Below are 15,194 nucleotides of genomic sequence, written 5' to 3' on the forward strand. Positions count from 1 at the left end.
ATAATGGCGGGTGCGCAGGGTCAGCCTGAGAGACAGATAGCAGGACGCGGGAGTGACAGGCAGTGCAATTATGCTGAGCCTCCTGCAAAGGCAGCAGAGAGAAGGCCCCTGTCTGGCCAGCAGGGTCTGCATGCTTCTCACCCCCTCCCGCAGGCATTGACTATTCCAGAACCCCCTCTCCCCTCTACTCCCTGCTCCCCCAGCTTCAGGCAAGGTGGTGGAAGGCAGAGAGGAGGAGAAGGGTTGGGGAGAGGGCAATGGAGGAGCAACTGGGCTGGTGGGGAGTAGCTGGTTTTCCTGGGTTCTGGGGAGAAAGCCTCCTACTCCCCAGGATGACTGGGGAAGGCTTTTTCTTTGGAAGTCCTGTCTCTCGTAGGAAAAAGCCTTCCCCTGCATTCTTATCCCAGGAGACCTAGAACTTAGGGTCTGGAAAGGTTTTAGAGACCTCTCCTTTGACACACAGGGAAACTGAGGCCCAGAGAGGAGAACTAGCTTGCCCGAGGTCATAGACCTATCGGAGGCAGAGCCAGATGGGAGCTCCTTGAGCCCTTTTCGGGACCCTACTGGTGGGGGTCAGGAGGCAAGGGGAGGAGGGACTGATTGATCCCCCCAGTACCAGGTGGTCCCCACAGGCTCTCTGAGGGTAGTAGTGGAAGGTGCGGCTTGGAGAGGTCTGACAGCTGGGTGTGGGGGTTGGAACTCTGTCTGCAGCAGTGTCCTTGGAGAGCCCGAATCCACCAGGGTTGGGGGGGCCCAGCCCCACTTCCGTATTTAGGTGCTCATATCGGAGCACCTCACAGCCATATATTTGAGAACGGAAGTAACTGAGACAGGATCTCCGAGGTGGCAGGGCCAGTCGAGCAATGGACCAGAGCGGCGGGTGCTTAGTAAATGTTCACTAAACTGAACCCTTGAATGGGGCCAGCTTCAAGGACGTGCCGCCTGTGCACTGACAAAGGCCTTGCCCCCAGAAGGGACCTGCACTTGGTTTTCTGCTTTGCTATCACTGTCTTGAAGTTGGCTCCACATTTTCATCTCATCCTGGGTCCTGTCAATTACATAGCTGGTCCTGCTCCTGAAACGGAGATGTGGTTTGTTCTTGGAGGGGCTCTCCTGGCTTTTCCCTGCCCCAAGCCCACCCTAGGATCCCCCAAGCGGAGGGGAGCACAGAGCTAGGAGAAGCTGACGTTTGAGGGTCTCCACCCCACAAGGGCTGACTGTGCATGTGTGCGGTTGGGAGAACCTGGCTGCTCTGACCTGTCAGCCTCCATCTCATCCACGGGCCTGTGTGCCCATCACTGACTCAGGCAGAGGGCAGGGCGTGGGGTGTATGGAGGTGGGTGCCAACACACAGACCTCCTGGTCCCAGCTGGAGTTCTCTGTCCCTTGGGGAGATTTGGGCTCTCTGCTTATTTGCACCCGGCCCCCACTAGGGCAGGAGGGGCTGGCTAGGGGTGGGGTGGGAGGCTTAATTAGCAGCCCAAACCAGGCAGCAGGCGGTGGGCGCAGAGCAGGCTGACTTTTCCCGCTATAGATCTGCTCTCCAGGAGAGGCACTAGCCGGCTGGCTTAGGCTCTGGCTGGGCTATTTTAGGAATATTCTTAACTCTTCCTGTGCCACCGCCATTACTGGACCTCTCTGCCAGCTCCAGACTGTCCTCCTCCCCATCCCTCCTCCCAGGTCCTTGCTTTTGCTCTCTGGCAGCTGAGAAGGTCACAGTTTCCTCCTGGGTGAGGCCAGCTGCCTTTCGCCAAGAGAAGTTTCCATCTCTGCCCCCTCCCCCAGCTCCCCTTGTCCCGCCCTGTGTCTTCTCCCTCTCCCCTTCATCACAGCTCTGGCCTAAGGAGATTGGCAGATTTCAGCATTTCCCTAGCCCCTTCTTCTCACCTTGTGAAATTGGGATGGTTAGGCTCCCCGACCATAGTGAAAACAGCTGTCCTGGGCCCCTGGGAAAAGCCAGGAAACCACAGTCCAGGCCTCCTGCCTGCATGACTTTAATGCCCCATTAGGGCCAAGTTTCCATTTGGGTATCCCACACAAGCAGCCAGAACCTCACAACATCGTGGGGTTCCCTCTCCCTATTTTTTTCTCCCACTCCAGTGCCTGGCTTCTTGGACAAATCTAGGCCAGGATACAGGGATTACTTGGGCAAGGCCAAGGGGAGTCCCACTGGGGCCCAAGAGGGTCCATCATTAATAAACCTGAAATTCTAGTTAAGATAGGGGAAGAGGTCTCAGCTCACTTGGTCTGGGGTTCCCATGTCTAGGCCGGGCCTGCCTGAGCTAGGAGGCCTGGGACACCTTGGACTTTGGTGCCATCCCCCAGGCACAGTGCCTCCTGGGTCTAGGAGTTGGAAGTCACCACCACGTGCCTCTGGGAAAGCTTGACTTGGAGATCCTGGCAGATGGCTGGTGATTCCACACAAATGCTCAAGGGCCTATAATTGATAATCAATCTCTGCCTGAGAAGGGATACTCTCTTGGGCTGGTTCCCCAGGGCATCTGAACACGAGCCTGGGCCATGGTGTTCACAGACCGGAGCAGGTGAGCCCTCTCCACGGGTCTCACCTAACACAACCTTCTCCGGGTTCTGCAAGAGCCCAGCTCCGGAAGCGACAGGGCTGGCTGGGGCAAGAGCCGCAAGTCCTCAGCCTCCAGTTTAGAAAGATCCAGATGGATTCATCAAGGTGTCCTGAGGAAGATTTTGAGTTCAGAGAGACAATACCCTCTAGGGACTCAGGGAGAATTCTGTATCTTTTAACAAGTAAGACCCCCCTTCCCTTTACCCCTAATTGAGAGACATTAATAGGAGGCAGGAACTTGACTGTAAAGGAGCCCCACCCCTACCCCCATCCCTGTCTGTCAGGTAGGATTGGTGCAGGCTTCCTGGAGCAGAGGCGCTGAGGAGGAAATTTCTGGCTCCACAGTTCCCGAAGGGGCACGCAGGCTAACCTCTGGCAAAACTAGGAGCTAAACCCAGGAGTCCTGGCCGCCTGCTTCTCCAGTGTAAGCCCCGTCTTTCCGTCCCCCGCGTTCCCTCCCTTTCAGCTTCCAGGCTGGGAGCCCCAGCTGGTGGAGGATGTCTTGCTCCTCAGCAGCTGGGATTTGTAAATATTTATAGGAACATGGAACAGATCAGTGGCTGACAGGCCCAAGGAGCGGCAGGGGCCCTGCCTGGAGCTCAGTAGCTTTATTCCCCCTTCCCCACAGCCTGACCTAATTGAGGGAGCCCGGGATGACAGAGATGGGGGTGACCAAGCAGGACACGGGGCCGGCAGCGTCCTCTTTCAGAGACGCAAGCTCAAAGGATGCCCTTGTCTATGCGCCGTTGGGCTCTGCTTCTACACTCAGAGTCCCTCTCATCCTTCCAGCCCTGGCCCAGCTCCCGCGTGCTCACATACCCATTGCCCCACTGACCCGCCCTCACACACACTCTTTCAACACTCATGTACCTTCACCGTCATGCTCATGTGTGTGCACACACACTTTCTAACTCCCACATCAACGCTCATCTCCTTCTCACAAACCCACGCTCACACCTTTGCACATGTGCCAACTCACACTCACAATCCCATTGGATTTCCAGGTCCCAGCCACTCCCCACCAGTTTTAATCACAGGTGCTGGGAGGGAACCTCCTGCTCCCTGACTGAGGTGGGCTGTGTATGTGTGTGTGGGGGGGGTGGCAATCGGCTCTGGTCTCAGGGGGTGAGGAAGAGGGAGGACCAGTGGATAGGGGTGTGGGCCAAGAGCCATTCAGAGCCAGTATCAGCCTGGAACAGAAGCAAGACGAGACAAAGGCAAGTCAAGGAAATGGAGACTGAGCAGGGTTAGGGCAGATGGGGCAGGAACTGGGGACAGAGGGCCCCCCTGGATGAGAAGCTGTCACATTCTTGCTCCAGTGGCCTGTGAGACCAGCACTACCCCCCAGCTGGGGCCTCTCCCCTCTGGATCTTGTCACTGTGGCTTTGCTTTGCTGCTTGGGCAGCCGGGAGTGGTGACAAGGAGAGAAGACAGTGCCCAGGGCAGCTGACGGTGCCACTCTGGCCCGGTTGCCAGCTCACCCATCAGTGCCCATCTCATCACCCACAGGGGTCCAGATGAGACCAGTGACCAGCCCAGCTGCCCTTCCCTCACAGGGAGGGCCACATCAGGGGGAGAGAACAACTAGACCCTGCTCTCCTAAAGGTGGGCAGACTTTGCCCAGGCCCCCGGCCACTGAATCTGAGCTTGGGAACTATGGGCCCTCCGCTCCCAGACACCCAGGACCTAGCAGACATGGACAGGAACCAGTGCATGAGGCAGGAGCTTAAGAAGAAAGCCACTATGAGGGACCAAACATGTTTTTGCCATAAGCGTTTTACTTCATCTTCTTTACCATGCACAAGAATGACGTCTTCACACCCTGTGCCCCTGGATGCTGTGTTAAATAATCATCCCTCTTGCCTCGGGTCTGTCTCAGGGTATTAGTTCTGGGGCATCAATCACTCCGTTTGTACTCTGAAATCTGGGAACGACCATTTCTATAAAGTCAGACAGGCAAGCAAATAATAATAATAATAAAAGAGGAGGGAATGTCGTGTTGACTGCCGTTTTCCTGTTTTTCAATCATCAGTGCTGCGTTCCACCCAGGTTTCGACGCCCTGATTGATTCATGCTTTCTCAGGCCCATTCATGTATTTCCTCAACAGCCATGATTCATCCAGGCGCCAGGCTCTGTGCTGCATCCTGGGAGCCAGTGCAAAAGCCAGACAAGGCTTTTGCCTGTGCGGTATTTAGGGTTGATCGAAGAAGACAAACAAATGCACAACAAAGCGTGATGTCCCCAAGAGGCCAGGGAACAGTGTCTAGGCACCCAGCCTGGGGACCCAGATGTCCTGCTCTTCCGGCTGAATGCTTGAAAGTGACATGGAATCCTTCTCTCATCCCAGGTTCAACATTCCCTTCTTGCCCCTCTCCTGTGTCTGCAGGTCTGCCCTCCTGGGCAGCCAGACCATCTAAGGATGGTGGACGGAGTGTGAATGTGAAGCCGAATCTCAGTTTGGACACTCATTGGCCTGGCGGGTGACCTCAGGCAAACCATTCATCTCTCTCAGCCAGTTTCCTTTTCTGTTAAAAGGCAGTAACTAGTACCCATCACAGTGGTACCATCAGCATCAAATAAGATTGAGTATGTAAAACACCAAAGATGGCGCCCAGAACACAGTAGGACCTCAACTTACGCTAGCCCCTCGCCCTGCCCCTTTTCCAGTGTTATACTGCATCTCTCCTGACTGGCAGGAGGAAGACGCTTGGGCCGGGGTGCCGCGGAACCCAGAGATCCATGCACTATGAATCTATGCTTCATGCCATCCTCCCAGGAAGTCCAGCCCCCTCTGAGGGGAGCCTCTTATTTGAGGGGAAGAGGGTGGAGAGGTCCGGCTTTGCCTCCCGCACTATCTGAACATTCCAGAGAAACAGCCCTTTTCTTCATCCTGTCTCCCCTCTCTCTGGCTGTCAAGTGAAAAAAAAAAGCATTACTGTGTGTGAATGGTGGTTGTGAGATGGTGGTGGTGGAGGTGATGAGGGCATTGGTGGTGGCCGTGGAGGTGGTAATGGGGAAGGTGGTTATGATGGTCATGGTGGTGGTGAAGGTGCTGGTGACGGAGGTCACAGTGGAGGTACTGATGTTATTGGTGATGGTGGAGGTGATGATGGTACTGGTGGTGGTGAAGGTATTGATGGCAAGGGGTGATGATGGTGATGGAGGCGGTGATGATGGTGAAAGTGGCGTAGAGATGGTAATGGTATTGGTGGTGGTGGAGGTGGTAATGATGGAGGTGATGGTGGAGGTGGCGATGATGGTGATGGAGGTGGCGATGATGACAGCTTAGGTGGTGTTGAATGTGATGATGGTCTTTGTGGTGGGGGGTGATGGGGGTGTTGGAGCTCTTCTCAGAATCTTATGCCGAGATTTTGAGAGCTAGAAGAGAGTTTACTTAGTTCCAGCTAATCTACGGAGGGCCTTCTCTGGCCAGATCCTGTGGTGCTTGCTTCATTTTCATAACAATGCACAGAGATTACTGTCTCCTTTCGCAGATAAGGACACGGAGACCAGAGATAACAAGTGACCTGGCTCCCACCTCCAGCTAGTAAGACAGGAGAGGTAATTTAAACCCTGGGTCCTTTGACTCCTAGCCCCATATTCCTTCTCTAGACCATCATGAAGCAACCTATATTTCATAGCAAGGGAAATGGAGACCCGGGGAGGTCAACTGACTTGCCCAAGTTCATGCAGCAGTTAGAAGCAGAGCCTGACCATTTCCTCTTCACTTCTAGGTCTTGGCATCCTTCTTTTCACCAGGGGCTGGGGTCTCATCGAGAAGGACAGAGGAACCACCAGCACACTACCCGCCACAGCTCTGACAGGGCCCAGAGTCCAGACCTCCTCAGGTCTCTGGGGCAGGCTCTATATCTGCTGTCCTCTTGACCCTGTACACTGTCAACTCCAGTGTCATCTCCAGCCTCAGAGTGAGAGTGACAGATACCCAGCTGCTGCCTGACCCATTATACTTGACACTCCCTCCCCCAGATCTGACTGTGAGCCTCCTTTGGCTGGGGCACCAGACTGTAGCAGCCATGACTGGCATCGAAGAAGAAGGACAAGTGTTGGCACTCTCTACCTTCATCCCTGTCTGAACTCTGAGGTGGTGAGCACAGGGGTCCAGTTGTCTTGCTGCTCTCTTCATTCTTTGCTGGTTCTGGACCTTAGGCTCCTGCTTAAAAAGAAATCAATGGGTAGGTTCCCCTTGACCCAGCAGGAATTAGTGAAAAAAGGAAGAAGAGAGAAAGAATTGTGCCTAGGCTGCATAGTATGCCCAGATTCCCTCCCCCAGGGAGACTTCTGGGATTCATCCCACACAGTTTTACTCCCCCTGACCCCTTTGACCATTCCTTCAATCTCAAAACTATGTATCTGACTCTAAGTCTTGAGTCCTGGTGATGATGATGTTGGAGGCGATGATGATGATGGAGGTGGGGGTGGAGGTGGTGATTGCAGGGTAGTGGAGGTGGTGGTGATGGTAGGGGTGGTGATAGGAGCTCTTCGATGACTAGAATGAGGTATGGCCTCCTGGAGGAAGGTGAGGGGAAGGTTGGCCGATCACTACCTTCCTCTACCTCTTTTCCCCAGGTCTTTAATAACAGCTACTGTCTATTGTGTGTCACCCATAAGACAAGTGCTTGCTCAGTACATTGTATCTAATAATTCATTTAATCTTCCCAACAGCCCTATAGGGCATGCCCTACTATTTTAGAGACAAGATAGCTGAGGCACAGAGAGGTTAAGTAACTTGCCTAAGGTCATACAGAACCTCCCCTCCGCCACAGCCCCACACCAGAGTCTTGACTCCAGAGGCAGAACTCTACACATGCAGGAGAGCTGGTGTGTGTGTGCAGATGGGACTTTAAGGGGCTCCCACGATCCTGAGGTTTCTATGGCCAAGCAGTACCATCTGACTATCTTCTTTCCTCCCCCTTCCTTGGAAGCTCTCACAAGGGAGGTGGGGATCAGGGATATGTGCAAGAAATCTAGGTTCCACCAGTTGGTGGTCACAGAATGGGGTGAGGGGGCACTTTGCCTGGCCCACGGCTGGCAGCTACCCCAGCTCCTGCCTAGGGCTCCCGCTGTGGGGAGCTCCAGCCTGCTTGCCTCCCTCCCTCCCAGGATCTCATTATATCCCTAAGAGAAACTGACAGCCTCAATATCTTACTTTGCAAATATAGTTTATTCCTTCAATAAAGCCGCCTGTGCTGGGGAATGTTTAAGCCCCCGCTCTCCCCCGAGAGCCTCATTTGAATTTCTAAAGTCTTTAGTCCTCCAATGGGGCAGCCGGGTAATGAAAACGCAGCCGCTTACAGGGGATTCATTTCCTGTCCGGTCTGATCGCGCCGCTGCCACCACCACCGCCACCGCCACCGCCGCTGCCACCGCCATGGAGGAGCTGGAGTGACCCACCCATAGGAGAACCGCTGGCTACCTGGATGCTGGGGGGTAGGGGGAAGAGACGCACTGGCATGGGCCTGAGCCCCCAGGGACCCCTCCACAGGGTCTCTATGCCCAGGGGCCCCTAGACAGCATCTCTTAGGCCAGGGTGCTCCCCCCAGGGGCTCTGCCCACTAGTCCCTGGGGGTGAGGTCTGCTCCCTGGCTGGACCCCCTCACTCTAGGGTAGCCCCTACCCCAGGCCCCCATGGGAGTCTCTAATTAAAGGACCGGCACGCCCCTCGGGGACTCATTAGGCCCGCTGTGCAGAGAACATTTAATCATTGCTCAGAGCATCGATTGGAAAATCAATTTCTTTGTCTCTCCGCACGCGGCGCTGGAGAAGTGGGGGGAGTGCTGACCTCCTTCTGCTGCCATGTAAAGTGCCGCACATTTAATCAGGGAACAGAAATCAATTAGCCACTTACGAGGTTGGCTTTAGTTACCGAGTAGGCAGGGCCCGCGCCACAGCTCAGCCGCTGACAGCAGCGAATCTCTCACACCCCACCAGGCTGGCCGCCCTGTGCATCCCACCAGCTCTCGGGGGTCCCCTCCCCACGCTGGGCACCTGTCATCCATGTGCACCGCTGAGAGCCCCCAAAGAAGCCTTGTAAGGCTCTCTAAACTCCCAGCTCACAGTCATAGCTTCCCTGGCTGACCCCCCCACTTACGACCCCCATAGGCTCTGCCCTGCCACCCTGGAGGCTACAAGCCACGGAGACTCAGCAGAGGCCGGTTCAAATCCCAGCTCGCTTCCTGCCGGCTTCTGGGAGGTCAGGGACGCTTTTGAACCCCTCTGAGCCTCAGCTACCTTATGAGCACTTTACTCATGAAACAGGAAGAATGACAGTCCCTGCCTCAGCAGAGGGCGGTGGAAACCCAAGATTTCCTCAAGTGCCTACCAAAGGGCGAGGCTCACACCCATGGGGCCAGTGTCCTTCTGGCCGCATAGTCAGCCAGGTTGACAGAGGACAGGGGGTGTGGGCCCTGCAGGACAGGGCAGGTGGGCCCAGTGTCCCCCTCATTTTCTCCTGTTTCCCCATCACCTTCTGGGGGCATGACTCTGAATCACCTCTGCGCCATCACCCATTTGTCCCCTCCTACTTGCGCACCCCCACCCTGCCACAGGTCCCCGTTGCCCCCTCACCTGGGGTGATGTGCCCTCCCTCACCCCCATGCCACCCCACACAGCTCCGGGGGTACAAGCTTCGCAGTGCTGCCTCACGCACCCAGCGTTATACACACCCAATTACACAGTTGTACACAGTCTGCACGCTCCATTACACACAGTTCCACAGAGTTTCTCCTACAGTGACAGTCACAAGGCTCCCGTCCCCTCACGCAGTGCACACACCGCCTTCACACTCGCACAGCCGCCCCGCCACTCTTCGCACGCACAAGCACCCTTGCCCGGTGTCACCTGTGGGCACCCCACCTCACAGAGTTGCACACCAGCGGCACGCGCGCTCACGCGCATACACACGCACACCCGTTCCCTAATAATATTAGACATGCCATTTCTTTTGCATGACAGTTCCAGTGGAGATGCTCAGAGCTGTCACTTGGATGAAAAATAATGCATAATCCTCGTCTTCCTTCCTTCCCTTCCCTTTCTTTCTTCCCTGTTTAATGAGCTCCTAAAAATATTCCTTGCTGTCTCGCCAAGGCTGTGGGCTAAGTGTGAGTCAAGCCTCCCACCCCCTCCCCCCTCCCTGTCCCCTCCCTCGGCCCCCTGAGTGGGCTGCAGGATGAAGGGTCACAGCCAGTCTCAGTGCCTGGCCAAGCCCAGGTCAGGCTCCACAGGTCTCTGACTCCCCCCAACCCCAGTGAGCCCACCTGAGCTGGGAATGAGACATGGGTGGGAGCAGAAAGAAAGGCAGAAGTCCCCCTCTGCCACCTGACCACCCTCAGCAACCCCCTCACAGCTCCCGACCAATTTCACACCAACGGTCCCATCCACCATCCCACCCACCTCAGGAGGGAGAGGCCTGCATGTGGCCAAGGTCCTACGTCCTTGAACACCTGCTTCTTTCTGCCTCCCAGAACTCAGAGGAGAGAGGAGGAAGGGCCTCCCCGAACCCCTGGCTTCTAGCAGCACCCAAGCCTGGCTCTGCTGGGAAAGGTGCAGTTGTCACGGCTTCCTCCAGTTCATCCTTCAAGCCCCACATCAAAGTCACCTCCTCCCCGAAGCCCCCCCTAGTTCACACAGAAGGAAAGATTCGTTCACATTACATATTGACACACTTTCATAATATTAAATCTACTGAGGAGAAGCAATCGTGTGCCTGGTGGGAACTTTGTCTCTCTCTGGGACTCTCTCCATCCGGTGTTTTGTTTCCTTATGGTGTCACCCCCACCATGCCTGAGTTCCTTCAGACTGGGAACCTGCCTGGCCTGCTCAGAGAGATGGATGGGTGGGTGGATGGATGGAGAGATAGAAGGATGGATGGGAAGTGATCCACTTCCCAGAGGGAAGAGGGAAGAGCTCAGCGTCACGAGTCAGGAGCCTAAACGTCCACCTGGTTTCTGTGAACCTTTGCCGTGACTTTGGGAGAGGCAAAAGCCCTCTCTGGGTGTTGGTTTCCCTATCTGTAAAGTGGGAGAGCTGGGCCCTGTGGTTTCCCAGGCAGCTTGCAGCTCTGGTGACCCTCATTCTATAGGAGCAGATGGAGAAAACCTGCCCGTGGCCTTTAATGCCCCATGCTTCTGCATGAAGTGGTCGTGGCCTTGACCCATGTGGCAGGCGCTTTCTGCACAGCTCTGGGGCTTTATTTTCCCAGCCTTTCTGTGCCTTACCTCTTTCCATACCGCTCCAGTCTCCTTAATTCCACTTCCACGTCTTCCTTGAGCTCTCTGTCCCTTTTCTTGCTTTTTCTGGGCCCCCGCATCCTACCCGTAGTTAGAGCAAGTGTGCCCCCCACCTCCCTTCCTCCACCTTCCCTCTCCCAGCCCACCTGTGCCAGGAGCCCCCTCCCCACGGGCCTCCCTGCCTTGTCCCAGCAGCTCCAGTCCCGAAAGGTTAAGCTAATAGCATCTCCTTTCCCATCAGCTGCTCTTGTTTGCTCTACATAATTGCAGGAGAGGGGGGCTGGGAGGGGGCCCTCTGAGTAGTAGCGGGTGTACCGGGAGGGGGCTCACGCAGCCTTGTCCCTGGGAAGGGGAGCTGGGTGAAGGTGGCACTTACAGAAATGGGGCAGTGGGCGGTGCGGGTGCTGATCACATGCGACAAGAATTGGGCAGAAGGCCCAGCCGTGACCGAGCTGCCTGGAGAAGGGGAATGGGGCCCAGAGAAGCGTGGTCAGAGACGTTACTACTCCTGGCGGGAGAATATTTAACAACAAGAGCCGTAAATAATGTTTACCAAGCAGGTAGCATGTGCCAGGCCCTGTACCAAGCGCTTTCCTGCCTTTATCTCGTTGCTCTTCCCAATGATCCCAGGAGGCAAATGCAGCTCCGGGGGCCCATTTTTTTTGACCTGTGCCCATTTTACAGGAAACTAAGGCTCCAGGAGGTTAAATCACTGCTTGAGGTCACATGTTGCTAAGGTGGAGCCTGAAGCGGAGATGGCTCTCAGCCACTCCTGCTCAGAGAGGGTTAGCACTTGCAGGGAGCTAGGAGGCCAACCCACTCACTGTCCAGAGGGACAGGGGGAAAGGGACTTGTCCAAAGTCATAGCGCAAGTTGTTGCCAAAACTGGACCGAGCATTCAGGTCTGAATGGGGGGTGGGGGGGTGCTGCCCTTCTGAGCTGAAATCCCTTTGGAGACTTCCTGTGTGTGGGGGGGAGCCTGGGTGAGGGGTGAAGAGGCTGACAAGGCGGGCGTCCCTGGGGGCGGTGGTGTGGATCCCCAGCAGGCATGGTGTGCATGCGCACACGGTTCAGAATGCCACCTCTTTGCCAGGGAGTGGCAGCCACGGCCTCCTGCTGGGTTGAGTACATTCAACAATTCTTCAGGGACGGAGAGGAGCCCAGAACAGCGGGCAGAAGGTGGGGTGGAGAGTGTCACAGCAAGTGGCCGAGAATTTAGGCCAGCCCCCCGGAAGTTGCAGACAGGAAGTCAGCATGCTTGGGTCCTCAGTCCAGCTTCTCCCGCTGCCCACCTGCCGGCCTCCACTCTCAGGTCTGGGGCACCACCCATTTCATCCTCTCCTGTCAGGACAACCTGCCTCTTTTCTTTTTTTTTAAGATTTAATTTCATATTATTATTTATTTAATGGGGGGGGAAGGGTGGGGCAGAGAGAGACGGGGAGAGAGAGCGAGAATCCCAAGCCGTGAGATCATGACTCAAGTGGAAATCAAGAGTCAGACACTTAGGGGCGCCTGGGTGGCTCAGTCCATTGAGCGTCCGACTTCGGCTCAGGTCATGATCTCGTGTTTTGAGAGTTCGAGCTCTGCATCAGTATCTGTGCTGACGGCTCAGAGCCTGGGGCCTGCTTTGGATTCTGTGTCTCCCTCTCTCTCTCAAAAGTAAACATTAAAAAAAAAAAAAAAAAAGAAAGTCAGACGCTTAACCAACTGAACCACCGGGGCGCCCCTTAAGATGTTATTTTCAAGTAGTCTCTACAGGCAATGTGGAGCTTGAACTCATGACCTGGAGCTCAAGAGTCACTTGCTCTTCCGACTGACCCAGCCAGGCACCCTTAGCCTCAGGGGCTCTTGAGAAGGGTCTTCCCACCTCTGCTTGGACACTCAGTCCGGGGTGCTCAGTGCCTCTGGAGGTAGGGAAGCTTTCTCTCATGGAGAACAACGTGCTTTTTGGAAAAACCGTCCTCACAGGTCGTCAAGCCTCGTCTCCTTGCGGCCGTCTCACGCAAACCTGATGCTCCCTGCACATCTGCCTGCAAGCTTGTAGCTTGCCCAGAGCTGGGGTGCCGCACTCAAGAATTGTAGCCCACTGCCTACCTGGATCCCCCCAACACCCACATTTGCAGTTCAGTGCAAGCCGGGGTGCATGCCCCCGCCTCCCAGCAGCACTGCAGGGGGCAGCTGTGAGGGGCCAAGGTGAGCAGATGGCCTTATTTGTATTCCGAGTGGCCAGGCTGTGGCGGTTTTCTCTGTGAGAACTCCATCCTCTCCCCTGGCTCCGTCTTTCGAAACTTCTCCAAGTGGCATCAATAATGGGAATCGATTCATCAATGAGCTTCCTGGCCTTGAGGCCCACAGCCCCAGTGGAGCTTTGCTGCATCCCTAAGCACTTCAGCTCCTTGCCCCAATGCCCCAGGCATCACTTCTAGGGATCTAGACCTGCCTTCCTGTCAGCCAGAATCCCAAAAGTCTAAACCTCCCACCTCAGCCCCAGGACAGTTTTGCTTTACAAAGCCAGGAATGTAGCCTGGGATTGGAGGAAGCCCTGGGGCAGGGAACCAGGGGCTGAGCTCAGTGTTGTTTTATCAGACATCATGCGGAGTGTGAGACAGGGTGCCATGCCTTCAGGGTTTAGGAACTGACCACTCTGTCCCAACCTCCAAATACTGATCACTCAACATCTACCTCTGAACACTGACTTGCCAAGTGACCATCCCCAGCAGTCTTGACCACCCACTGGAAACTCCAACCTGCCAACACTGATGGCCCCGTCTGGCCAACTATTCGATGTCAACCATCCACCGCTGACCAGCCATACCTAATGGTCCAACATCAATATGTTAATACATCCTTTCAACACTGGCCACCCATCTTTACCCCGACATCCAGTAATGACTTTCGATACAGATCTCCCCAAACTGACCACCCCAAATTAACCACTCCAACCCACTCTCCACTGGCCACCTAAGATTGTACCCAACAAGCACCCCACCCCCCAGTCGCTGACTGTTACCTGTGCTTTACCTACAGCTCTTCAGATGTCAGCTGGTCACAGCCCCACTGCCCTAACCCTGCCTGGGTACTATTGCAGACTTCCTCCGGCTCCTGGGACCTGTCCTGTCAGCCAGGGGTGGTGGACTGTTGGGTCTCCAGTCTCGCTCCTCTTCATCTGACCAGACCCTAGCGACTCCTCCCAGCCGGCACTGCCCAGCTGCAGAGTTTGGTTGGAAAGGGTCTTCCTCACCGTCCCTGGGCTGTCCCCAGAGAAATCTGGTTGCTGCTCGCTGGATGCCTCCATCATCCCACCCTCCAGCCCCAAGCCAGGGTATTAGTTGCTAGGAGTGAGTCTGCGGAGGGTCGTGGCTCTGGGCTGGGTTGATCTCACGGGGAAAGCCCCTAGACCGCTGCCCTCAATGTGAGCTGTAGATGGAAGGTAGCACCTCTCCCTGCCCTCTCCCTTCCTGAAGCCAGGCAAAGGGTGGAGGGTGGGGGTTCACGGTCAAGGAGTTAGACACAGCCTCTGAGGAGGGGCAGGGGATCAGGTGAACTAGAAGCAGAGGGGGCCTATAAGGGCAGCGAATGGGCAGCAACCTGGCCAAGGGGAGGAGGCAGCGGGGAGCTAAGGAAGGGCAGGGGCAGAGACGAGGCCAGAGGCAGGAAGGGGGTGCAGTCCTTGGCACGTCGGCCATGCGCTACTCCGGCCGCTCCCGGCCCCTCCTGATTCCTTGCTTAATAGAAAGCTCCATAGAGGCTCATACAGAGGTGACTGCTTATGATCCCCCTTCATCAAGGACTCAGAACCAGGGCCATTAATTACATGAGGGAGCAGCTGCTCTGGGCCTATGGGCCAAGTGACAGGAAATCAGTCTGTCCCTGGAAGCTCTGGCCCAGCCCCGGCTTCAGGGTCAGGAGGTTTTCTGTCCACCCTCATCCTCTGTGGAGCCCGCCCAGGAACCTGCGTGTGCCAGCTGTGCCCTGAATGATGCCAGCTTTGGGGCCGGGGCACAGTGAACCCCACACTCCCGGTGGGCACTGACTCGTAGATTGGACTCTGACATATGTGTCCATGGTCAAGTTATGTCTCTTCCCCAGGCCTCAGTTTCCCCTTCATTCCCACGAGGAAGGCTGCTGTCCCGGGTGCCCTGAGGGCTGATGTCTGGGCTCCTCCCCTCCTGTCCTGGGCATGGCCACAGACCCCCGTAACTTGTCCCCAGCTGAAACAAGGCTGAGCCTGATGGCAATAACTTCTCCTGGGTTCTCCACTCCTTTTCTGCTCTCTAGCCCCATCTCAGGGATGAGTCACCGTCTTCCCATGGCACCAAGGGAGGGTGGGCACTGGTTCATGGTGAAGGACAGGTCAGGGGAATCG

This window comes from Lynx rufus, unplaced genomic scaffold (genome assembly GCF_022079265.1).
Source record: "Lynx rufus isolate CCGP_SWC_20201006 ecotype Redwood Valley unplaced genomic scaffold, mLynRuf1.p SCAF_34, whole genome shotgun sequence".
Lineage (NCBI taxonomy): Eukaryota > Metazoa > Chordata > Mammalia > Carnivora > Felidae > Lynx > Lynx rufus.